General features: G+C 34.3%; 1 protein-coding gene and 1 long non-coding RNA gene across 2 annotated transcripts in view; both read left to right on the top strand.

The window, feature by feature from the left end:
- GALNTL6 (polypeptide N-acetylgalactosaminyltransferase like 6) overlaps nt 1–27,494 on the top strand; it is a 1,143,667-nt gene that overhangs the window by 374,248 nt on the left and 741,925 nt on the right. The gene's annotated exons all lie outside the window — the stretch shown is intronic.
- LOC112912823 (uncharacterized) lies at nt 17,297–21,364 on the top strand. Its single transcript, XR_003233574.2, has 4 exons — nt 17,297–17,422; nt 20,453–20,596; nt 20,718–20,807; nt 21,246–21,364. It is a non-coding gene; the product is annotated as an uncharacterized lncRNA (long non-coding RNA).

The following is a 27,494-nucleotide window of genomic DNA, read 5'->3' as shown; positions in this document are numbered from 1 at the left end:
CAGTCATGTAATTTAGGAAATGCCATAAAAGCTACAGAGTAGAAAAGAGTTAGCATTATCTACTGAAAACAAAATAACATGAATGAAGGAGGGGAGGTGATCATAATTAAATAGCCACATCAAAAGACACATATTCCTTTGTTTACATGTTCTGATGAGAAAGCTGGTACATGTGCTTTATAAATTCTGTGGAAGGACCAAAGGAGAATGAAGATGTCAAAAGTCATCGTGCTGTGGAAAATAGAAGGTAAAAAAATACTAAAAAATTTTAGTAAATATTAAGACTAATGTCTTAAGAATTAATTAAATCACATACATACATGCATATTTAACACTTTCAGAAAGGCTAGTAATTGAAATTCCTGAATTGGTCATAAATGTATGGCACAGAAATACAACCAAATTTTTTAGCAATTGATAATTCTGTCATCAGTAATGAACTGAATTGGGTAAGAATCATAATTTTAAAAATATTCAAAATGCAAAAGAAAATATAATGAAAAAAATTGGATTTTGTGACCAAATCAGGCACCTGAAAACACCCAACTGAATTGCAAAGACAGCAAAGATGGCTATGAACTCCTCCTCCTGCTTTGAGTGACCCATTTAACCAATAACACTTGAGCCTGAATGGAGGTAAGGAACTTTTATGTATTCAGACAGTGGTCACATTCTAGTGTTTTGAGACAGTCTTGGGTACACAAGCTTTCCCTTCTTGCAACCTTGCAGTATTTCCTGTTGATATTTACCATCTTCTACGTCTCATCATTGTGTTCCTTTTCTACTGCTCTCACTAGTGTAGTTAAGTCCTTTATGATTGAGCTCAACAACTAGCTCCTTGCTGTCCATTTACTACATTGTTGCCAGAGAGATTATTCTAAAAATCCTTTAGTGTTTTCACATGCCCTCATATCATAACTCCACACATATGTTAATATTCTTAATTGAATATAAATAAATTAAATTTCAAGAAACTAAATTTCTTCCTTGTCTTGGATCCACAAATATCAAATTTCTCATGTGTTCATTAGATAGATCAGTTTCCATTTGCACATGAAAGAGACCATATGTTGATATGTAGATAATTTTTCAACATGGAATGAAAAAGAAATAATCAGTACACAAAATAACTAAAATGGATGCCATCTCCCTTTCTCTACTCTTTCTACAGAACATACTTCAGAAGCCTCATAGACTTTTCATTTGGGTAGCCAATGAAGCTCAAACTCATATCAAACTGAGCTCAGGGGATGCCTGGGTGACTCAGGGGTTGAGCATCTGCCTTTGGCTCAGGACATGATCCTGGAGTCCCAGGATCAAGTCTCATATCGGGCTCCCCATGAGGAGCCTGCTTCTCCCTCTGCCTGTGTCTCTGCTTCTCTCTCTCTGTATCTGTCATGAATAAATAAATAAAATCTTTAAAAAAATTAAACTGAGATCAGTATTTTTCCTTTATCTCAAATCCTTTTCTTCTCCCATTCTCTAAATTAGTCATTTTCATTGAAATTTATTCAGATTCTCAAACTAAAATCCTTAGGAGCAAACTTGAGACCATTTTTGCCATAACTCTTTACTTACCTGCTTTTCAGTTATGATACCAGCATTAGCTGTTAGCTGGATTATTGCAATAGCCTTATAAGTGACCTGTTTGTCAGTAGTCATTATGTTAGGGTAATGCCACTTGCTATTACATATAAACTCTGAAATCTTCAAGTCCTAACAAAACAGAGGCTTGTTGTTTGCTCATCAAAAGTCCAGTTTGCTCACGTAAAGTCTGATGGGAACGGAGTCTGTGTCCTCTGTTTCAAGGACTCATTCAGTAACTGAAGATGTGAAATGCTTTACTAAAGCTAGTTGCCAGTTGTCCTGAACACTAACCTAAGGCAAGCAGGTGAAGAAGAAGGAATATGGGAGATGTATAGGAAGTTTGGAAATGTCATTCTTAACTGGGCAGCTACTTTCTAACAAAAACTCTATACTGTAGAGATGAGCAGAAAGCCTTGGAAACTAACCATCTCTGCCATATATTCTCATCAAGCTATTCTCTGTTTTTCAGTTCATGACTTTTCTAACATGTGAATCTGTGTCAGTTCTCTGTTTAAAGATCTTTTATCACTCCCATTACTCTCACAAAAAAAGTAGAACCTCCTATACACATAATTTATTATCTGGTAGGAAAATTTTGAGAGTTGAAAGGATGCCTTTAAGTAATTGTTTTGGGACAAGAGGTGATATTAATCCTATGTAAGAATTTTCCTGGGCAAACCAAAGCAACATATAATCACCCTTCTCATAAGACGCTTTAAAATCCACTCTTTTCTTGCCTTTCAAGCATCATATCCAAACTATTCTGTACTAATTTAATATATGTACTCACCATATTACACTATTTTAATTCCCAAAAAGACCTGTTCTTATTATGGAGCTTTGTAGTACTTTTCCTCTTCCTAAAACCAACTCATCATCATCCAGGTCCTCAGGCATCTCTTCCTATGGGAAATCTCTCTCTCTCTCTCTTTTCATGAGGACACTCTACCTTTTCTTGATTTTTTATAACACCAAATGAACTATGTTATAAGCAGCAGTTTTTTATATGCAGTTATTTATATGCACATTCCCACATTGAACTTCCTGGGAGCAGAATATGATAGTCACCTTTTTATCCTTGGCTCCTGGAAAACAATCTAGCAAAGAATAAACATTTGATAAATGTTTGTTGAGTAAATGAAGAAACCTATCTTTTCTTGTAGTGTCTATTTCCAAAGTACCTTTTTTCTTTGTTATCAGATGGGTGAAATAAGAACTGTATCTACATAATAGGATGTTTATAGGAATTAATGGATATTGTCAACACACAAAAAAATGCTTAGTGTATTACTTGGCACAAATATAGTCTAAGTTTTAGCAATAATTATTCCCCAAACTTAGGTCAAATACAGAATGTGATCTCCTTGTGAATCATTTCTTCCTGATTGCTTTCAGTAAAAAATATTAAAAATTTTTGTGCCGCCATATTGGGTAATTCTCTCATCATTTGACTGATACTGTAATTTTTTTAAAAGATTTATTTATTCATGAGAGACACACACACACACACAGAGAGAGAGAGAGAGAGGCAGAGACACAGGCAGAGGGAGAAGGAGGCTCCATGCAGGGAGCCCAACGTGGAACTCGATAGTGGGTCTCCAGGATCACACACCCTGGGCTGAAGGCGGCGCTAAACCGCTGAGCCACCTGGGCTGCCCTGATACTGTAATTAATTGCGAAGAATTGTCTTCCCCAATAAGTTGTAAGCCCTTGATAACAAGGTCATGTCTTATTCTTACTGTGGCTATCTAGTGATTATCTAGTGGTCTACAACATAGACCAAGTTAAACATCTATAGAATGTCTTATGTTTAAAGAAAATTAAAGACTGAAGAAATGTAATTTTGAGGATTCTCAATTGCAAGAGAGAGATGATAAAGACTTAAAGAAAAGCAACTCTTGATAAGTAGGTCAATATTTACTTTGAAAAAACTATATTTTGTTTGTTTGCTTGCTTTTTAAATAGTAAGAGAGTCTTGTAGCATTCCAAAATAAAACAGTATTTTTACATTGTGTTGACATACTCTGGAGAGATTATTCCTTCACTTTTTAATGTAACTGACCATATGCCTCCAAAAATGGTTTCCTCTTCCTTTTTTTTTTTTTTTAAGGATTTTATTTATTTATTCATGACAGAGAAAGAGAGAGAGAGTGAGAGAGAAGGACAGGCAGTGGGAGAAGCAGGCTCCGTGCAGGGAGCCTAACATGGGACTCAATCCAGGATCTCCAGGATCACACCCTTGGCCCAAGGCCGTGCTAAAACCACTGTGCCACGGGGGGGGGGGGGGGGGGGGGGGTGCCCGGTTTCCTCTTCGAATAATTCCCATAATAGTAGATTTTTAGGAATTTAAAAAGACTTTAAAAACCATCAGTTCAACTCCCCTCATTTTGCATACAAGGAATCAAAAATCCAAAGAAATTAAGCAACTTTGAAATTCCAACAGTTAGTAAAGGACTTAGGGAAATATAATCACTGGTTATCTATCCATATAGTTAATGTCTTCAAAAGTATCAGTAATTTAGATGAAACTGTCAATTCAATGTATTCTGGATGCAGTAGAGGCTTAATTGAATGTCTGCTTGAATTACATTCAATTATATTGATGTTTCACTAATACGTGTTGCAACGAGCATAACAAAATCTCTCCCAAACTTGAAGTTTTTCCCCATGTTGTTGTTAAAAGACACCAGTTTAATTATATTTAATTTAAAGTTAGATTTTAGAACCATTGCTCATGACTTCACATTGATTTTACTTGCATTAAGGAAATCCGATTACCTTGAATCATTTATAAGTCACGAGTGGTGCTTTTTTTTTTGTTTTAATGTTTGAGACTAACTATTTATGTGATTGCAAATGTCAGCAATATGAATAAAAAGTTGTAGAATGGAACTAACAAAAGATACCAGAAACTGTTTTACAATTGCCTGTATAATCTGTAGTGCCTTTCATAATCTAATGCCATTTGAAATTGTGCACTGATGCAGATGGTAACAGTGAGTTTTGGCATTAGTTACTAGAGAATATAATTTTTTCTTGCTTCGTTTTATTGCAGAGTATTACATCTGAACAGACCCAGAGATACAAGAGTAAATGCATGATAACATCTAACTTATTTACCTTTTGTTTTTCCAGTCTATAACAGTATTTTATGTGATTGTTCTAAAATGTTTTCTTTTGGTAGAGGGGAATGTGATTAACAGTAATGAGAATTGTTACTGAGAGGTACACTTTAAAAGTACATTCCTGGGATGCCTGAATGGCTCAGTCAGTGAAGCTATTGACTCTTGGTTTGGGCTCAGATCATGATCTGGGTCAGGGGTTTGAGCCAGAAGTCAGCTCCATGCTCAATGGGGAGTCTGTTTCTCCCTCTTCCTCTGTGCCTCTCCCTGCTCATGTGCATGCTCTCTCTTTCTAAAATAAAAATAAATAAATAAATAAATAAATAAATAATAAATAAATAAATAAATAAATAAATAAAGTATTTTTTAAAAAAGCATATTTTTTTAAAAAAATATTTTATTTATTTATTTGACAGAGACAGAGAGAGAACACATGCAGGGGGAGCAGCAGTCAGAGGCAGAGGGAAAAGCAAACTCCCTCCTGAGCAGAGAGCTCAATGTGGGGCTCCATCCCAGGACCCTGGGATCATGACCTGAGCTGAAGGCAGATGCCTAACTGACTGAGCCAACCAGTCGCCCCTAAAAAAGTATATTCCTAATTGATGATCTGGTGATTCTAATACTGAATTCGAAGTGTTGCATCAACTAAGCTATTCTGTATAAAAGACTTAACACAATGCTGGACTATAGCGTACATTCATGAAATTGTGATTACTCTTTTGTTTATCAATGGAAAGCAAGCTTTGTTGATGTTAGCCATAACATACTTTATGAGAGAGAAGTTGAAAAGTGTCTCTTTTCAGTTTCATAACATTCTTTCCCCCCAAAGAAGATTTTATATGCATGTACTCTGTTAATTACTGAGAAATGAGATAAGAAAGTTTTTGAAATTAAATCAACAAAATTATCTTATAACAGTTTCTTTTATTTTTTAAAAACACTTCTTGAGGATAATGGGCTGGATTTTATAAAAGTCTCCACTGAAATTCTTGTTATTAAATAAGCACAATATACACTGTGTTTGTTACATATTCAGCTAGTTTAAAATGTTTTTGTAGTATTGTTACAGGAGCTAGAAGATAAAATATTTGTTGTGGAATTTGCAGACCAGTTGAAACAATTAAATAATGAACATGAAATGACATTTACTGGAAAAGGAAACAATTTCATTAATCAATCTAATTGAATTGTCAATTATCAAAAAGCAATGGTGATAAGCCACTATTTCAGGCTGACTTTTTTAAAAGATTGTATTTATTTATTTGAGAGAAAGAGAGAGAGAGAGTGAGAGAGACAGAGACAGAAACAGAGACAGAGAGAGCAGAAGGGTGAGAGGCAGAGGGTAAAGCTGATTCCCCACTGAGCAGGGACCCCAGTGCAGGGCTCCATCCCAGAACTCCTAGATTTTGACCTGAGCTGAAAACAGACTGAGCCACCCAGGAGCCCCATCAGGCTGACTTGCTTTTTGACTGTAGTCCCCACTTTCTTGCAAATGCAGAAGGATGTGACCAATTATCGCTTGCACCAAATAAACCTAGGCTAGAATAAAAAGACAGCACCAAGAAAGGGGTGGGAAGAAAGTTGCAGAAGTCATGGAAGCAGACTTGCTTTTTGGTACTTTGGCACTCTAGAATCTAAAAAACAGAGCAATTTCATGTGAACTTAATTTAGTTTAAGCCATGAGGTAAAGAGTAAGGCATTAGTGAGAAAGAACATCTCTTACATGTGGAAATAACTTGCTTACTAAATAAAGCTTTGATGCTTTTTATTCTCAAAATTCCACAAAACATCATTGGCAACAAGACTAGTGGCTAAAAATTTGCCACAGTCTTGTAATTGTATGGATATTGCTGAGTCTACAGAGATGAGGAACAGTTTAATTGAGGTTGCACAAAGTGTTTGATTTGCAGTCAATTGATGTAAGATAGATTCTTGCAGGATCTTACTTCTTTAGTATTAATTACTGAGATTAAGACAAATAACTTCTAATAAAAAAAGCCAGAAATTAGTGCAGTGAGTATTAAGTGTCTTGAATTATATTTGTTATTGGGTAAATGAGTAAATAAATAAATAAAGGAATGGAAAGTGTGAATATTTTAATATATTTGCTATCCCTTCATACTTTTGAAATAATATAATAATCATATTAGTATGGAAATAATAATCTCATATATATTTAATATCCAAATATAGATAGATGGATAGGTAGAGATACCTAGATATAGATATACTTACCTAAAGGAAATAGATAGATAAATATTATTTTGGGAAGAAAGATTTAAGAATAGCTTCATGAGGGAGATTATCTCTGAGTTTATCTAGATAATTTACTTGGAAATCGATGTGGTGTATTATTACCATCTAGTGGCAATGTCTTTGAACTGCAAATTCTCAGTGCCAATATGGAAACTAAGGGAGGTTGGCCAGTTCAACCCATTTTCTTGATGCATATGTTAGAAGTATTAATTATTATATAACATCACCAACCATACACACATTACCTTGTAAAAACTTTTTCATAAAATGAAAATGATTTGAATTAGGCCAATTACAAAAGACTTAAATTAGTTTCAATAGACAGCAAAATCAAAATTGGGCTAAGAGAAAAATAATATGTTTGAATTAAATTACCAAGAATAGGGCATAGGAATAGAAAAAAAAAAAAATTCTCTGCAGTTTGGCAATATAGTCTGCCAGTACTAAAATGTGTAAGTTTGACTAGATGAGAAATAAGCAAAAAGTCAATGTTGAGATTAAAGCTCACATTGAATAGCACAAATTGGTGATAAAGAATAAGGGTAACACGTTTAAAAATGATATAATTAAAAAACAAAATATGTGAATATGTAGTTAAATATGTTGCTATGGGAGAAGATAAATTAGGACATGTTTGCAATGATTTATGAGGATATGGGCACTTGAATTTGAATGGTCATGGGGGAAATGCAAAGAAAACAAAATCTGTAAGCTTTGTCAAGAAAGGTACAGTACTTGATAAGTTAGGTGAAGGAGATAAGGGAGATGAACTATTTCTAAGATTTTGTGTATGAAGAACTAAGGAATAATGATAGTGTTTAAGTATTAGGGAAATTAAGAACAATTATTATAGACCCTTGCTACAGGATCTCAGTCCCATAAAAGCTGGACAGAATTCTAAGGAATGTTCCTACATTATGTCATTTAATCCTCCCAATCCCCATTTTTAAACTGAGTGGGGCAAGTGGTGAAGCAATCAGAGTTAACTGGATTACATCATTTTCCCAAGACTGTAGTATGGGAAAATGATGGGCTCCTTCATTGGCATTTGATTCCCAAACCCACATGATTCTAAAAGTTGGTGCTCTTTTTCTTCTCTGTGAGACATCTTTAGTTGTTTAGTACCTTGACTGAGATTTAAAAAAAAAAGAAAAAAGCCTAAGTTACTGTGAAGATTCTACAATATATGCAACATTCTATTAAAAATTATATGAGTTTATAAAATTAAAGTTTAGGAATTGTGAAGTTCATTGGGTTGCCTTTTATACAAACTAGGAGATGTTTGTCCTGAAATATACAAAATGTATAAAATAAAGTAATATAGAAAAGGCAAACTTATGTGCCATAATTTTTTAATTACGCCATTGCAATAACTGAAAGATAGTTTACTAAACTGTGCAGTGCATGGTAAATATGTGATTCTCTAGTCTACAATTAGTCAGAATTACCACATGGATCTAACCTGTCTGATATTCAAGGAAGGGACCAACAGTAGGCTGCTTGCAGACATTATCTAGCATCTCACTTGGTTGACATGTCTGCCTATTTTTGGTTGTTCATGTTTATTGGTTGGTAACAATGTCCTTATTATTATTATTAGTAGTATAATGATAATATAATAATAATTATTATTATTAATATTTATTTGGGGGTTGAGATATACTCCAAAAATATCTTAATAGCCCCAGCTAACCTGTAATTATTCATAGTTACATTAATTAATAATTATTAATGATATTATTATTATCCTTTCACTTTCAAAAGTGTCCTGTTTGGGATGATGAATTATGTTGTTATTCTAGACAAGGGGTACTTAAACAAAAATAAGGTGGTCTGGTAAAACTTAGACCCTTTTTAGGATGGTGTTTTAAAATGCATAAAATGAGATACATAAAATTATAAAAGGAAACAAACATATTAAAATAGAGTTACCAAAATATTTTAAAAATCAGACTTGTGTTGTAGTGATCATTGTGCTTATTTACTAATTGATTAGTTACTGAGATTTAGTGATGGGTTTGACAACTACTATAATTTAAACAAGGGATAATCAGAGTATTTCAACATAGCTGTAAGGTGAGAAATATGTTTGTAACTTCTGTTGATAAAGATGTCAGAAGTCTAAATTCTGTAACTTCTGGCTTATATTCATTCCTGAAGGAAATGTTAATTTTCAGTTTCTTAAAAATTAAGATATATTTTTTCCTAACCCCCAAATCAAATAGTTAAGAACCTCTACCTATACTACACTGCTGGTTTATTTACCATCTCTAACACTAGAATTGAGCCCATTAAAGTCACAAATTATATTCATTTTTGCATCCTTAGTAACAAATATAAAGCATAATATTTTATACATGTGCTATAAATAAATGAATGCATAAACAATAAAGTCAGTGAAAAAATCAAGGATATGCAAAATTAAACAGGAAAAATTACATGATAGCAGACACAGTATAGAAGTTTCCAGATGAAGACATTAGCTAGTGCTACGATATATGATATGGAAATGAAGATAAATTTTACAAAAACTGAGACTTATGCTCTTCCTTACTTTTTTGGCATAGTTATGACCTGGTCGGGCAGTGGAAAAGATGGCTGGGCCTGACCTAGCTCCAGACCAACATCTTGCTAATCCACGCATTGTGAGATTGAGGATATTGAAGTTAGGCCAAAGGACCATTCCGATAAAGGGACGATACTCATCTTTTGTTTCTTATTTGTCTCTACTGCCCACTCACAAATTCAAAAGTACACTCTGGAAGATTTAGGCAGTTTTACTAGAGGATTTATTCTACTTCTGTGATGTTTGTCCTTTACCTGGAAATCTGTTCCAGAGATCTCTTCACATCTCCTTCAGAGCTCTCAGCAGCCCTTCATCTTGCTGCTTCTGCACCTTCACCAGCTCTACCATCAATGGATTGAAATTGTCAGATAGAGGAAAAATACATTTTTCTTTCCCATTTACACATATAAGGCTATTGCTGGAGTTTCCAGTGGGGGGAAAGGCATCTGGAGATGTATTATATAAGGTGAAAAAAGTTGAACTGAATGTCTAATGAAAGAACACTGAAGCTTCCTCTACTGTTCCCACTGGATCTCCACAGAAGTGCATTCTAATTCTCTCCGGACAAGCCCCTTTAGATATTCTAGCCTCCTGCGAAGACAGTTGTTATCTCCTTAGCTTGTCAACAGTGATGATCTGAAAAAAAACAAAAACAAAAACAAAAAACTGTCCAGGGACACCTGGGTGGCTCAGTGGTTGGGAGTCTGCCTTTGGCTCAGGGTGTGATCCTGGGTGCAGGGATCTAGTCGCACATTGTGCTTCCTGCAGGGAGCCTGCTTCTCCTTCTGCCTATGTCTCTGCCTCTCTCTCACTCTCTCTCTCTCTGTTATGAATAAATAGATAAAATCTTAAAATAAAAAACCTGTCCAAATGATTCAAGTGCAGGGAGAGAGTAGGAGACCTCAGAAGATGATGAAAGGAGGGCACAGTGAGGAAAAGACAATAACAGATGTTCAAGGTATTTAATGATAAAACATATTCCCTTATAATGAATGATCTCAGCAGTCCATACATATATGTATATTATACAGACATATATAATATGCATATTATCTATAAATAATATATATAAACGGTTTTAGTAGTTTGTACTGACATTGTCAGTAGGAGTAAGATTAGCTATTTGGAGAGGATACGTGATAGAAGGGATATAATAGATTGTGACAGAGGGGACTACTTTGGACAAGGTTGGGGGTAAGTAGGCATTTTTTTAGTAGGTGACCTTTGAAGTGAGACCTGAGTGATGAGAAGATACAGTTGTGTTTGGACACTTGGGGTAGAATTATGCCAGGCAAAGGAAAGAGCTCAGAATCTTGTAAGTTCGTGTAGGATCTGAATATAGCTTCTCATTAACTTGGTTCTCACTGTGTCTTTTGGTCATTTAAACAGTGTTTGTCCCCCTTTAAGAATTAAAAACTCTAAACAAGCCTATTATTTATATAGGTTTCCCTCTATAAATAATACAGAATATATATTCTAAATGACAATGGATTTTAATAGGAAACACTATGGAAATAGTTCTAAGAAACTTACTGTGTATCATGTGCTTATTATCAGTGAGGGTCTCCTAGGTTTTGGTAAGGACTTTGGATTTCAATCTAAGTGTAATGAATTAATTCACTAAGTGGCTTTAAGTGAAAAGTGTATGATTTGAGTTACCCTTTGAAAAGCCTCTTTGGGATCTTTGTGGAGGTTAAATTCTAGGACAGCAGGGAACCCTGAGGGACCAAGTAGGGCTACTTTTTGTCACTGTCAAGAGAGACAGTGAAAGTGGTGGACGGATGGATGGTAGTGCTCTTTTCTGAAAGACTAAGTGGAAATTGATTCAAGTAGAGGAAGCTTCCAGAATTCTGCTTGGAAATGTTAATTTTTAATCACAATTTGGGTGACCTTTTCTGAAGAGGGTAAGCATTTCCTCCCCTTTCCTAAATTAAACTTTGGCAGAGCCAAGACAACACCTCTTTCCAAGAAGCTGGTGGTGTGGTTGTTTTAACCAGTTCTGGAGACTGGTTAAAACTTGACTAAGAACCTATAGACTCTGACTCTTCCTGTTCCCAGCTGTGTGACCTTGAACTTATTGACTGATTGAATTTTCTGTGCCTCAGGTTCCTCAGATAAAAAGAGGTTTGTAATTATGTCCTGTCTAATGGAGTTTTTAGAGATTAAATAAAGTAATGTAAGCCCTTAAAAGTGTATGATACACAATTAAGTTCCTTAGAACTATTCCTAAACCACAGTGCTTTCTATTAACACCCACTCTTTAGAATATATATTCATTCTGTATTACTTATAGGCGTTTTCCAGAACCCTGCTTATTCAGAGTTTTCTCCAATTCTTAATGGAGACAATCCCCATTTAAGTGAATAAAAGACAGAGTGAGAAACTAAGTATTAATGGGAGGTTATAATTAGTTGAATTATATTTTAGTTCTTTATGCAATTCCTATTGCTGTCATCTGGATGTCACGCAGGAGCTCAAGAGCACTACAAAGTAGGACCTCTGACCTGTACATGTTGGACATTAGACTTCACTAGAGACTAACCCTTAAATGATACTGTTTTGTTTTCCCCAGTAAATTTAAGGTTATGAAAAGTATCCTTTTGTAATTGTTTTCTACTTTCTTTCCTTTTTAAATTAATTTAGTAAATCAACCATTGCTCTAAATATAAAATCATAGAATCATACAGCAGAACAGGAATTTCTGAAGTACAAAAAATGATATGTAACCAATGTGCTACTAAAAATACTGAGTTCCTAAAGCATAACTACATAAACGAAATCATTCGTTATGAACTTGGAAGCATTAACAAAGATATGACTAAGGACACCTGGGTGGCTCAGTGCAGTGATTGAGCATCTGCCTTTGGCTCAGGTCATGATCCTGGGTCCTGGGATCAAATCCCACATTGAGCTCCCTACAGGGAGCCTGATTCTCCCTCTGCCTATGTCTCTGCCTCTTTCTCTGTGTCTCTCAAGAATAATAAAAAAAATTTAAAAAAATATGACTAAGCTTCAAAAAATGTCTGAATTTGAACAGACCCGAACCTGCTGAAGGGCCTTCTCACATTTGTACCATCTGGTATTTTTCTGAAGACAGTGAGAATTGTGGTGATATATTGTTTATGGTCCACAAAGCTGGCAGACTTTGTGAATTATTTCACCTCTAAGATCATAAGACATAATTATATTAAGAAAACATTTTATAGGTGAGATCATAGAGTGGCCCTCATTACTACTTTGACAGAAATATTGGTTTTAGAACAAGAAGTTAAATTTGTCTCTTCTTGGTTTGATCAGATTCTACCTGAACATCACAGATGAGAATGGTTGTTAATATGTGCAGATTGACAAGGATGATGAAGTCTCTGTAATCATGTCTCTGTGAAAAACCGAAGAACCATTACCTTCAAATACTTAGGTGGCTTTTATGTAGAAGAAAGTATTCTTTTTAGCTTTGTGTTAAAATTACATGAAGACACAAAAAGGAAGGTTTTTTTAAAGCATAAATAATTGCTCAAAATATATGAGAAATGTTAAACTACAGAAATTCTTGAGTTCTTTTTTTTGTGTTTTTTTACGTTTCTTGGTTCTACTGTCTATTCTAGAAAAAAAGCTATTACAAAGATGTCTAGTTACAGGAAGAAATTTGGTAAAGTTTTTACTAAGGTGATTTCATTTTTCCCTGTGTCTCAAAATTCACAAATAATCTCATAATCTTACATTTCACAAAATTGCAAAGATAAATTTTGAATTAAGCAGTCTCTCAACATAAGATGGTTTAACATTCTAAAAAGTTACCCATTGCAAGCTCAAAGTATATAGGTGGTACCGAGGTTCCCTGGGAGATAGCTCTTAATGAGTTCCTACAAAAGCATCGATGTGATATAATTTAAGGAATCTCATTTGAAAAAAATTATTTATTCTGACTATCTTTCTAAAGAGGGAGAATCCGGGGTCATTGGTCAACAAAAAAGGAAGTAGTTCCGGACGACCAGACATTTAAAAAATAATAACAGACTTTATTTATTTTAATGCTACATTTTATTGAATCATAACAACTATATACACACACAAGGAAAAACAAAAACAAACTGACATCAGCCTCCAGTATTTTAACAGATGACCATAATTGTAACTCAATGAATTAAGCATACTTCTCTCTCTCTCTCTAACTCTCTCTCTCTCTCTCTCTTTTTTTAATGTTGGCATGATAACATAGGACCAAAATAAGGAATTCTATTAGTAAGACTGTTTCATTTATTTATTCATAGGTTTAATAAATAGAGGCTAGAGCTTACTGGTTTAATTTTCATTTTATTCAAATTTGTATTTGCCCTTCTGCAAATTCATTTTGCTGAATGGATTTCTATTTCCCGGTCAAGCTGGCAAAAAGGTTTGTTGGTACATTAGAATGTTAAATGGTATCAAGACAAGTTAGTAAATAAAAATAATTAAAATGAATAGTTTATCATCGTCTAAATGCAAACTAGTACAACACAGAGAAAGCCAATGCCATCTTTTCCCATTATTCACTTCACAGTTATTAATTATGCCAATATACATCACAGTAAAGAATGAGAAATTTTGACAACGATGCCATGAATTGAAAAGACAAGTATGCACTTCAGGGTATGATTTAATAATATAAAAAGTGTAAGTGTTGTTAAGATTCCAGAATTAATGCTAAGACTTACGGTCATCTTAAAAACAACTTTATTTTTATAACAGTTTTAGATTTGTGGAAATATTGCAAAGAGAGTACAAAGAGTTCTCAGAACATCAGAACAGTTTCTCCTATTACTAATATCTTAGGTTAATTGGATTCGTTTATTACAATTAGTGAAACCATATCAATATATTCTTATTAACTAAAGTCCATACTGTATTAGTATTTACTTATTTTTTTTTTACCTAATGACTGTTTTTCTGTTCCAGCATGCATTCTAGAGTACCACATTTCATGCAGTCAGTATTTCTTAGGTTCATCTTGATTGTGACAATTTCTCATAGTTTCCTTGTTTTTGCTGATGACCTCGATAATTTTAAGAAATACTGGTTAGATATTTTGTAAAATGACCCTTTATTGGGAGCTATCTGCTGTTTATCTCATAAGTAGACTGGGTTATGGATTTTAGGGAGGAGGACCATTCAGGTAAAGTGCCATCTTCATGATATCCTATCAAGGATATAAAATACCACTGTTTTTCTTTTTTTTTTTTACCACTGTTTTTCAAAACCAATTTGATATGACCACATATTGATACCACAACTCTTCTGACTTATCAATATCGATGTTTGGTGACCTTGATCACCTGACTAAAAGCATCTTTGTCAAGTTTCTCCCACTATAGAATTCTTACCTCCAACTTCAACCTCTTCATACTGCATTCCTTGGAACAAAGTCACCGTGCCAGGACTTAAGAGGTGGAGAATTATGTTCCACCTCCTCGAGGGTGGGAAATCTATATAAATAATTTGGAATTCTCTACAAAGAATATTCATCTCTTTCCACTGTATGTACTTATTCAATAATTTATTTATATCAGTATGGTCTCGTGGACATTTATTTATATCATTTGGTCTCATTATGTTATAATCTGATATTATCTTCTTTGTGTTCAAATTGTTTTAGCTTTGGCTGTTTGGGAAGAGTTGCAGTTGGTTCTTGTGTCTCTTTGAGTTATCTCCATTGCTGTAGATATTTGTTGCTAATTCTTATTTCTTTGTTTAATTGGTTGGTTGGAAAAAAAATAACAATTCATTGGTTGGTTTGCCTATTTATTTATTTATTTGTTAAATTCACTCATTCATTCACTTATTTATTTATATGCATTATCATTAGGGTTGTTTTAGATTTGCAGTGAAATTGATAGGAAAGTACAGACATTTCCCACTTACGTCTGTTAATTGGTGTATTCAGATTATTCATAAAGTGATTATTGATATATTTGCCATGTTTGTTTTCCATCTATTGCAGTAATTTTTCCATTCTCTTTTTATTCTATAGTTTTGATTATTTTATATAACTCCAGTTATTTCCTATCTTAGATATCAAGTCTACTTCTTTTAAAATTTTTATTAGTTGTCCTAGGCTTTACATTATGAATTTTTAGCTAATCTTAGTCCACCTTTGAATAATGGTACAGTGCTTTGTATGTACTACAAGATCCTTATAATGGACTAGTCTCAATTTTTCCCTCCTTTGCTTTATGATATGGCTGTCCTTTGTTTCACATTCACATGCTATATTTACCCAATACATTACTATTAATATTTTAAACAAACTGTTATTTCCTAAAGCAATTAAAAATAAGAAAAAGATTTTACCCTAATTTATTCCTGTTCCCATGTTCTTCCTTCCTTTATGCAAATGTGTGTTTCTTAGCTATACCACTTTCCATTTGTATGAAGAACTTCTTTTTTAACATTTCTTGCTGGGCAGATCTATTGGCAATGAATTTCTTCAGTTTTTGTTTGTCAATAAAAGTCATTATTTCTTTTTTATTTCAGGGAAATAATTTCACTGGATTTGAATTTTGTTGGTTTTTTTTTCTTTTTCTTTTAATATTTTTATTATTTCACTCCATTTCCTTCTTTCTTTCATGGCTTCTGACAAAAAAAGACCTCTAAATGTCTTATTCCTGTTCCTCTGTAGGTGAGCCGTTGCCAAACTCCCTTGAGATACTGTGATTTATAAGAGATTTATGTTTGGTCATTCAGATATTTATATATATATATATTTTTTTTTTTTCTTATATATGTTTGGTCTTTCCTGTGGTTCTTAGCTCACAGCTCCTAATACCCTTGGAATTTCTTGAGTAATAAGAGCAGTGGCAACATCTTTTGTTAGAATATTTTTTCCTTGGTTCTGAAGATATTCCAAAGCCATAAAGGTGAAATGGGTGCCATGTTATTCATAAGTAGCAAGCCACTTTCCACCACAACAAAGTTTATGTCAATGAAGGGACTTTTGGAAAGCACCAAAGAATGGGAGGTGGTCGCCAAAGGAACCAATAACAAATAGAGGGCTGGAGCTTTCAGGCCCACCCCCCTGATTCCCAGGAAGAGGAGAGGGGCTGAAAGTTGAATAAATCACCAAGGGCTAGTGATTTAATCTATCATGCTGATGTAAACTCAAAACCTCAAAAAAAAAAAAAAAAAAAAAAGCCTCAAAAACTCAAAAAAGGGAGTTTGAAGAGCTTCCAGGTTACTGAACCAGAATGCTTCTACATGTCACCATGCTGAGCCCCAATCTCCATGGGGACAGAAACTTTTTGTTTGGGACTTGCCCTATATACATCTCTTCATCTGGCTGTTGATTTGTATCTTCTAGTGTCCTTTGAAATAAATCTGTAATCTAGTGAGAAATGGGTTTCCTGAGTTCTGTGAGCTACTCTAGCAAATTAATTGACCCAAGGAGGAGGTGTAGGAATCCCTGATTTATAGTTAGTGGGTCAGAAGCACTTGGGCTTGTAATTAACATCTGAAGTGAAGGGCATTCATATAGGACAGAACCCTTAACCTATGGACTTGATGCTATCTCTGGGTAAATAGTACCAGAATTGGGTTGAATTGTGGGACTCTCAGCTGGTGTTGGAAAATTAACTTCCTTTTAGATGGTATAAGAAAGTTAAAGTAGACTGGAATCCTCAGGGAAATGCCCTTTCCCCAAGTTGGGTAAGTCTTTGGTAGTCTTTCTTTTCCCCTGGAGGGTAGGTATTTGTTATGGAGAACACTCTCGGCATATTTTACACAGATTGGTTTTCCTCTCTTCCAACAGAGCCATGGGTGATCTTTATGTCTTTTCATCATAATGACATGATACCTTTTCTCCTGGAGGTAAAACCCAGGAAAGGAAAGGGACTCCTAAATCCAGGGATTCAAAATCCAGGTGATTCTGATTCTCATGATAGTCTGTACTTAGTTTCCATCAATTCATCAAAACTATCATTTAATTAGTACTTGTTTATGGCTCTGCATTTTCTGCTCCAAGCAAAGAGATCCTGGCTATAGCTTTTTCGATTTGCTTGTCCCTCTGGATTTCTGGGTGATTTCTCAAAGCCTCAATTCTCTGATGGATCCAAGAAAAGTTTGCTCAGCTTCATTCTTGTAGTAAGGACAAGGGTGACAACTTTTAAACTCTTTATAGGCTGAAGTTTAAACTGGAACTCCCTTATGATCATTTTTTTACAATTCATTGTTAGTTGTATTAGAGATATTTTAAAGGTCTAAATGTTCATACCAGTTGTGAAGACCAGAATATTCAAGACTTTGAACGGAAGCAATCTATTTTTCCAGATACATTAGGTTACTTATTTTTATATTAGGCTATTCTATAATACCTTTATTGTATTTGACAAAATATTAACTTGAAAATCTATGATTTTTATATTAAAATTGAAAATATAATTAAATTCTTAATCAGTTAAATGTGTTTGTGTGTTTGTGTTTATGTACATTTGCTGTGTGCTAAGTACTGTGATGGCTGTTTTATGAGTAAATCTTATCCTCATCTTACAAAAATGTTAGATAAATTTTATTTTCCCATTTCATAGAGAAAAAAGTGAAATACTGAAATTCGTACTCTTAACCACTAATTATTTTATCTCTCTAAAGAATCAGGAATTACCTATTTCAGATATTTGGGATGATAGAAAGATATATGCTAAATAGTTTAGCCAAAGTCACATTTATAGATTTGATCACTTTGCAATCAGAAAGTATCTCAGATTATACAAGTATGGTTGGTCATTTATTCTTAAAGCATATAGATAAAAGAGTAATCCTAATTATAAAAGTAAAATATTTTATTATATTCTTACTCCTTGATATCTGTACTTACTATTAATATGAAATACCTCCTTCATTAATACTTCTCAAGATAAGAAAGACAGTAAAGTAGAATAAATTGCAATGTTGTGCACTTGACACCCTTAACATAGAAACGATAAATACTATGGAGATTTTTGTTTTACGACCAAATGGATAAATCTTTTTTTTTCACATTTAATAATAAGCTATTCAGTCTCATATCTATGTTCTATAAAATAGTGTTTTAAATTTAGTTTTAATTTTCAAAACTTTTGACTATAAGCTATAATTCTAACAATTGAAGTTGTTTCCCGTAAGTAAATTATTTTCAGAATACAGAGTAGATACCAGGAAAACACAATGATCTATTGTCTTTCATGTATACAATTTGTTGAATAAGATACTCCAAATTAAGAGCTTGGAAAACATCTTTGCTGTTATTTGGAATAATTAGGTGTGAAAGTCATGATCCAAGACCCTTTTAAGATTTAGATTTTAAGTGCTTTCTCTTCTACTTGTCAAACCGTGACGTTTTATCATTTGGTATTTAAAGAAGTGGAAATTCCCTCCTTCTTCCAAACACTGTAGACAAACTATATTTATGCTAGATAAGCAATACTATCATAAGCAACCTGGCTTGGATAATTAAAAGCATTGGCAATTCTGTCTGAAAAGATGTTTGCCCACCCACATAAGAACAAGTCTCTATATTCAGATAAAATACTTTGCATACTTTTTAGAGTGAAATTTTTTGATGGAAAAGTATTATTGCTCATTTGACCAGTAAATCCAGTTACCTACCAGCCATCCCTTTTTCTAGATCTTGGGCACCTTAAATTTAGTGTGTCCCAAATTCAACTCATCTCTGTCCCTACCTTCCCCCCTCACATCCCCCATTACATAAATTAATAAAGTATAGAAGACCTTACTGAAGGCATTCTTATAAAGTTCACTTGTTTATTATGTATTTATTAAAATATAACCTTTCTAGAATGTAAACTCCTCAAGGACATGAATCTTTCTTTGCATTAGTCACTGATAAATCTCAAATACCAGGATGACGCCAAGCACATAGTAGATGCTCAATTAATAATGGTTCAATGAGTGTCTCATCCTACTAGAATATAAGGTCCCCAAGGGCTATAATTTTGTCTGGCTGACAATTATATTTCTAACGTTACAGCAGGCACTCAATAAATACTTGCTGACTGACCAGCTGAATGGTAGATTCAGTAAAATTATACCAACATTAAAATACTGAATGTGGAAGGGGAACATGAAGAAATACCCTCTGTTCTCTAAGCAATAAATCTGATTTACCAGTGATCCATTATATATAGATTTGTTTCTAAGTTGTGATACAACTGTGAAAATATATTTTTGATGTTTTGATATTTTTGATGATGTTTACCTTTATTAAATTTTCCTGAAGATTGAATTAACTTGAAACACCAATTCAACTGTTAAGACAGACAGCCTCAAAAACATTTTTGACTCTCTCAAATACGAAGTTTGTATATTGTAATTGTCTTCATTAATTTCCTTCACATAAAAATTTAAAATATCACTATCAAAGTCATTAAAAATTCCAACAACACTAAAAGCAGAAAAGAACTCACTGAAGGTAATGTTGAGGTCTTATCTACATTTGCATGCCTATGGTTGGTGCATTGATGATATTATTATGAAAAAGATAAAAATGTCTGAATTCAGCATAAGTTTATACAGTGATATTTTAAGAGTTTGAAATAGTTGCCTAAACCATGCTATAGTCTAATCAATTCTTAATTATGAACTAATTCTATATCCTCAGTTGTAATTTAGTGCTATTCTGATGTTTATTTTGTTAGTAGTTATTTAAAAACACCCAGGAGACAAATAAAATGTGGAGAAAGAATTGACACTCTATTTTGGTTTCCTTGTCACTATCATATTTACCATGACAAAAGAGCTTCACTTTTTCTCTCTAATCCTCATTTCATCTTTCTGTGTTATATGTTTCCCTTTAGACATAGCACAGTGAGCTCAGATTAATAAGAAAATAGAGTCACATTTTAAGATAATATTGATTCTGGAGAACAACTGAGGATGCTATGCTTTTTCCTTCAAGAATTGATAGGGTGGAATTCTAGAGGCACCATATGATGTCCTTCTGAAGAAAAGTTCAGGGGGTCATGAAACCCAGGCTTTATACCCCCAGAAAACTGCAAGTATATGGATTCTCCTTCACCAGGGGGCCAGGTGATTCTTGAAGGTTAATATAATATGTTTTTTTTGACATGATCTTTCTTTGCTTTTAAATTTTCACAGAAATGCTGTCCACTTCTATACTAAGTTTTCTTTACTGTTTTTTTTATCTTCCCCCTCCCCCTTAGGAATCACAAAGAGAATGCTTTGAGATGGGAAAAAATCTCAGAAAATTTGTCATTATTGTAACATGCTGATCTCCTGAATATTTCTCCAAGGTATGCTGCTGCATAGCAATCAAGGATAAGGAGGGCTTTCCTGCTGAGTTAACATGTTTCTGTTGTGATGGAAGAAAGTAAAAATTATAGTAATTTTGAGGGTCACTAACACAACTATTCTACCTTATGTGTTTAAACAGAAATATAGTATGCCAGCTGGATTATGGCCACTGCTGAGTCTTAACCCTTATTTAATACCAGGGAAGTTTTTTATCAAACACTTACAGTTAATTTTCTTTAACTTAAAAAAAAGAAAAAAGCTACTCTTAACGGTGTTGTCCTCTATTCACAGGAGAATAGTTTGCTACTGATCTCTCTGGTTACTAACAGAAACGTCTGTCTACTGACAATTAATTCTGGTTATAATGCTAATGAAATTTATGAAGTAACAATATGAGGGAAAAAAAACTAAACATGATTTTTTTCTTTCTTTTTCAGCTACCCAGACACGTGTCTGATCTAAATAAGGAGGCCTCTTCAGAAATTCTTCACAAACACCCCAAGAAATCATAAAATGAGAGTCTGTGAACTTTGCCCTTGCAAACAAAATGTTGAAATCTTCCCTCTGACTACAGAATGAAAATCTCATTAAAAAAATAGTTTCAGAGAGATTGGAGCAAGAAGCAAGAGATGTCAGTAGAACTCTCAAATTGTGTGTTCCTTGTATTACATGAATATAGTTATTTAAAATAAAATGTTGGTATTATTACACATTAGTATGATAGTATCCTTTTATTTCTTTGCATATAAATTGCATACAGAAATACGTATCATAATCTACATGACACAATTTCATTCTGCAAGTTGTGTGATCAATGTAACTTTATCATTGGGAGGAAATGATCTTATCTGGATGCTGAACATAAGCCACTTGATTGTTTTGTCTTTTTTATGCTCAAAATAAAAACAGAGCACCATTTAGTTACCATTTACCAGAACTTAGTCTTTCTCTGACTTTTCCACTCTTGCAGATCTCCTCACCAATCCTATCTCGGTGTTTGTCTGTAGTTATAGTGAGGGACACAGCCTCCTTGTAGAGAGACTATATGAGTTTCATTAAAATGATACATGAAAAATCATTCTGTGCTCTCAGGAGTTGCAATAGTAATAGAAATACAGAGGATAGGTTTATATGCTCAAGGTCTTGGTAATCTCAGCCAATTTCACAGCAGATAAAAGACAATGCCATGAATTTCTACAGCAGCTGAGTGAGGTTAAGGCTAATACTGTGGCATGCGTTTGGGAATGGTAACTGTAGCCTGGATATTTGAAGGCATAATCCTACACAATATATTTTGCAAATATTTGGATTTGTTAAACATTTAAAATTAAGATATTTTATATAGCAACTCAGAGCTCCATATTATGTTGAAAAATTTTAAAATTTTTAAACAGCTCTAAAAATATGAGCTGAACTCTAGTACAGCCTTTCTTGCTTCATTCATTTGAGTTCTCAACTCTACTTCAGACATCATTTTTACAAAGTCAAGAAGGAGACTAGAGGCTTCAGTGACTGATATGAGCTCAAGGCTTATTTTATTTTATTTGGTTAGTATCTTAGAATTCCGTTAACAAGATGACATCACAGAGAATTTACACAGAATGTAAAGAACAAGACTTCTGTCCACTAAAAAAAAATGATTTTATGCTCTGACACTAACTTATCACTATGTTTTGTGAGTATATAAAAAGGCACATCCTTCTCTGTAGATTGTTCTAGGCTCACTGAATGCTCTATAGTTGGGCTCACACTCAGGAAGGAAGATGTTAGAACAACAACAACAAAACTAACCTTTGCATAACATTTCATTGAATTACTCTCCAGCTTGAGAGGCTTAATGATTCCCTATGGCTCAGTGCATAAGGTCGGAAATCCTGCATATGATTTTTTTTGGCTTCATCTTATCTTTCTGGTTTTATTTTCTAATATTTTTCAGCCACTTTATACAATAAAGTTTGAATAAATGAATAATGAGAGAATCATAAAAATCTCCACACTTGTTTATTTTTAGTAATTCATAAGATTTAAAGGCAGACATAATTCATATTCTAGTTTAGCACTTATTAGACATGTGATCTTGAAAACTTTTAATTATGTAATCTTAACACTTCTGAACTCCAGTTCATCACCTGGCTCATATCAAGATAAAATTGTTTAAGAAATGTTCATCATCTTCTTTTCCCCATCCACACCACTCATTATATTGCTTTTTTGGTAGTGTTCTGTTAGCTTAGAACATCTTCTATATGGCTTAGAAACTTAATCACACCCAATATAAGATTCACACCCATCTCTGTATAGTATTAACATATACTGTCATAGAGTTTGGCTCACATAGTTTAGTATTTGTTTAAAGGTATATAAATTTTCCCTTGCAACAATGTTATAACATTTCGAGGACAACAGAAGTAAATATCTATAAAAAATAGATTAGATGATATGAACAACTGGCATTTCTATATTACTTATTGATAAGCTAAGGACTTTCACATGCTTTATCTACCACTTTAAAAACCTTTTGGGGATAACGTAGATTTTATTTTTATTATCCTAATTTCATATATGAATTTCACATATTTCATAACTGAGGGACCTAAAGGAAAAGTTTATTTCCTGCATATGGTTTCAAAATATTTTAATTTATGTCTCTGGTCCTGGATCTGGAGTATCTCTGCTATATCACATTGTCTTCTAAGGAACAAGTATAGTGGTAGGTTTATGGTTGATTATAAGAATAAAAGTACATTGGTTATTGATTTATAAAACTTAAGATAGGTTTTAGGATACAGACAATCTTTTCTTCATCAAGATTTACAAATGTGTCTTTTCAATGTCATCACTATCTGTAGTTATAATAAGTAAAACTAGTCTAATTTAGAAGCAAAGGGCAGGAGAATATTTTATTCACCTGTATTTTGCAGACAGCCCCTGAGACATGTTTTAAGATCATTCAGTAGTTAAATATAGTAGTTAGATAGCTCAAGAATCCATCAATTCCTAGAGTAGCACACCTCAGTTTTTTGCCCATTCGTGCCACATTTCCAACCCCAGAAAGTGTTTCAGTTTGCTACTTCTGGTAAACACATTGTCTACGAATCATGTTTTACTCTAGGGAACTTTTTCTCATGATCCATTCTCAAGTATATTATCTTTCAGTAGGCTCCAAGATTCAGCTCTATTGCGTATGATTTCTACTTAATGGATTCTGTCTCTGCCATCCCTGGTAGTTTTTTCCAGTTAATTATTTGTAGTGTGGTGACACTGCAATAAATAAAAATTCCACAAGGTGAAAAACAAAAGGTGCTCACAAATAAATGGCCAACTGAATGATGAGTCTGAAATATACGCCTCATGAAAATACGATACTTGTTATATTTATTTTACAAGGTCAGAGATAATGGATCTGTACTACTGTAATCATAGAGAGGACACATGATATAACCCAGGAGAGAAGCAAATGGATCTGGGTGCTGGAGATTGCTCATGTGAAAGGAAAGGTCAGAATACTGATGGGTCATTTCCTGGATGGCTAAGCTGTTGTTTCTATACAAATGTACTGGGACTGATTTAGGTTTATTCACCTACCTTTCAGGCAGGTGAAAAGGATGCAAACACGCTTATTCTTTATATTGGTCATAAGACCTGGGGAGTAAAACGGATTCTTCAGTAGATCATGACATATACTTTATGAATAAGGCCGACATGTTTTCTTAATGTGATAATCCTATCACTTTCCTATTCATATGGATTAGTGGTTCTTAAACTTTAGTGAGCCTTAGAATTACCTGGAGAACTTGTTAAAACAGATTTCTGGGTCTCTCACCTCTCAAAGTTTCTGATTTAACAGGCATGAGTTGGGACCAGGGAATTGTATTTCTAACAAGTTCCCAGGTGATGCTGATGCTGCTGGTCTGTAAGAAGCACTGACACAGATAAGAAGAAGTATTAGTGTAGCAAATCCTCAGATAGCCTTTATTAAAGCACCGTTTCAGATGATCTGCTTTAACCTGATTCCTCTACCATCATAAAATATTCTCATGATGCTAACACACCTTGTTGGAGTACTGATAACTGCCAAGAATGTATAAGAAACATTATTTGAGATTCATCTTTATATGAAGTAATATTTGTAAATAATATAAATATAATCATAATATAAACCCTATAATGGCAACCAGCAATCCCCTAGCTCATTTCCCTTTACTGTGCTTTCTGATACCCAGGGGCAACAATGTCAGTCTTTTATCTTTACTCTGTCATATGCATCTATATTTGTAGATAGCATGTGTGTATTACTATTACTTGATTTTTTTCAGTTTTTTGTCTATTATTTTCTTATTATATAAAATGCATATTTAATTATCTTCTCTACCTTTTCCCTCAACCTCTGGAACATAAAACCAATTTTAGTTAAACCAGTGTTTAGGTAAGAGTATTCATGCCTGAATCAAATACTGTGCTATAATTATACTTTATTTATTGTACATTGTTTTCCCCCTGGAGCCTTATTAGTTGTCCCAATTTTCATTTGCTTATATTTTTATACATGCATCATTAATTCACCCCAATCTCTTTAGAACTGTAACTCTTCTTTCAATACATTTTAAAAGTAGACAAAGGGTAAGTTTGTCTATTTGGGTTTTTTTTAGCTTTTCTGTTTGTTTGTGTTTTTGCAGAGCCATTCAGGACTGGAGGATCTCTAGGCTTGCTGCCATTTTGCTCCCTTCCTTCGATGTTATAACTTTGCCTCCAGCTCTCTTGTTCCTTCTTTTTGTCTTGCTTTTTTTTTTTTTAATCTTAACAGAGTTCCTTTGTCCTTAAATTTCCAAACTATTAATCATTCTATGCTTGCTATCCTATTTTCACTTTCCAAGAGCTCTTTTGTTGTTGTTTTTAAAATCTCTAAATGCTGCTGTTACTGCTGCGCTTCTTCTTCCTTTAATTTCTGTTTCGATGGAGGAACTTTTTCTTTTAAGATTTTATTTATCTACTCATGAGAGACACACACAGAGAGAGAGAGAGAGAGAGAGAGGCAAAGACAGAGGCAGGGAGAAGCAGGCTCCATGCAGGGAGCCCGACATGGGACTCGATCCCGGGACTCTAGGATCACGCCCTGGGACCTAAAGCAGGCGCTAAACTGCTGAGCCACCCAGGGATCCGCAATGAGGAACTTTTTCTTAAAGCTCTTTGAGGGAATTGAATTTAGATTTTGCAGGGCAGGGGAGTATTTTTCTGAGCTGTCCATTGCCTCTGTTTCCTTCTAATTTATTATAGTTTTTATTTATTTTGGTCTCTGAATTTTATGTTAAAAGCTCTCCCAAATATTTGGTAATCCTTGGCTACCATTCATAGTTATAGGTGAAGTAGTAAAATACTACTGCAAAGTTTTATGGGTTAAGGAGGACTTCCCCATGCAATGCCTGGATATATACCTAGAAGCAATACCCCTATCTCTTTCAACTCCATTCTCTGGATCGGAATTCATCTATCTCTTGTGCAAGGGGTGTGAAGGGGATGTCAGCTTTTTAGGAGCCAAGTGGGATCAGATAGCTTTGGTTAACAATGCTTAGTATGTAGACTTACATGGAACCATGATTTTCACTACAGCTTGACACTCTTGTCTATACCGGTTTCTGATAGCTTGAAAACAACTTTCTCTCATTCAAAAACCACTGCTCTATGGCAGGGAGCACAGTGCATGGGCCTCAGGAATCACTTTATTGTTGGAATTGGTAAGAGAACCCAGGAGAGTCTAGCTGCCCTGTATAAAAATGCCAGTTATTTTGTTTGGACCTTTAACTTCACCCTCAGAAATAGCTGACATCTCCAAATTTTAAATATTTTCCTAATTCAGTGGCATTAAAAATGTTTCCTTCTCAGCAATCTTAGCCACTTACAGAAACTTTATGTCAATTCAGCTATCTTTATTTTTTAAGATTTTATTTATTTATTCATGAGAGACACACAGAGAGAGGCAGAGACACAAGCAGAGGGAGAAGCAGGCACCCCAAGGAAGAACCTGAGGAGAGACACAATCCCAAAATTCCAGGATCACTCTCTGAGCTGAAGACAGACCCTCAACTGCTGAGCCACCCAGGCATTACAACTATCTGCATTCTTGGTTCATCTGATGCTTTACTGTCATTTTCACTGGGTGTCTAGAGAAAGCAAAGATTAACTCTTTTGTTCAATCCGTTTTGGATTGCCAGTTGCTAAGAATTCTCTCCATTAAATGAATCAAAATAAGGGCAATAAAATGTGCCTGGTAATGTTGGAGGAGGTCATAAAAAGTACATGACCGCTTGTTGAACCTCAAATTAAATGGTTGCAATTAGAGGATCCTCTCCCCTCCCTTGTCCTTCTACCACCATCCCCACCCTGTTTAAAGGGCACAGACTTAAGAGAATAAGGTGTTGTTTAGACCATTTGCATTGTGTCCTGATCTAATTAATGCATCCATACAAACTTTTAAGATTTGGCGGCTGGGTGCAGACATCTATTCGTCTTGCAGAGCCCAAGATGAGCCTCAGATGTAAGTTCCTTGCGTAGTAAATGCACTGCTTGCCCGTTGGGTTGCCTGCCTCTTTTGTCGATCCCTGCCTGCCCTCTGTGTATGGCACCAGTTTGTGAACCATCAATTGGCAAGCCAACTAGGAGACAGAAGAAACGGTGTTTGGGAAGGATGC

The sequence above is a fragment of the Vulpes vulpes genome, chromosome 9, assembly GCF_048418805.1.
Source record: "Vulpes vulpes isolate BD-2025 chromosome 9, VulVul3, whole genome shotgun sequence".
In the NCBI taxonomy this organism is placed as follows: domain Eukaryota; kingdom Metazoa; phylum Chordata; class Mammalia; order Carnivora; family Canidae; genus Vulpes; species Vulpes vulpes.
This window is presented reverse-complemented; position numbering and strand designations above follow the sequence as displayed.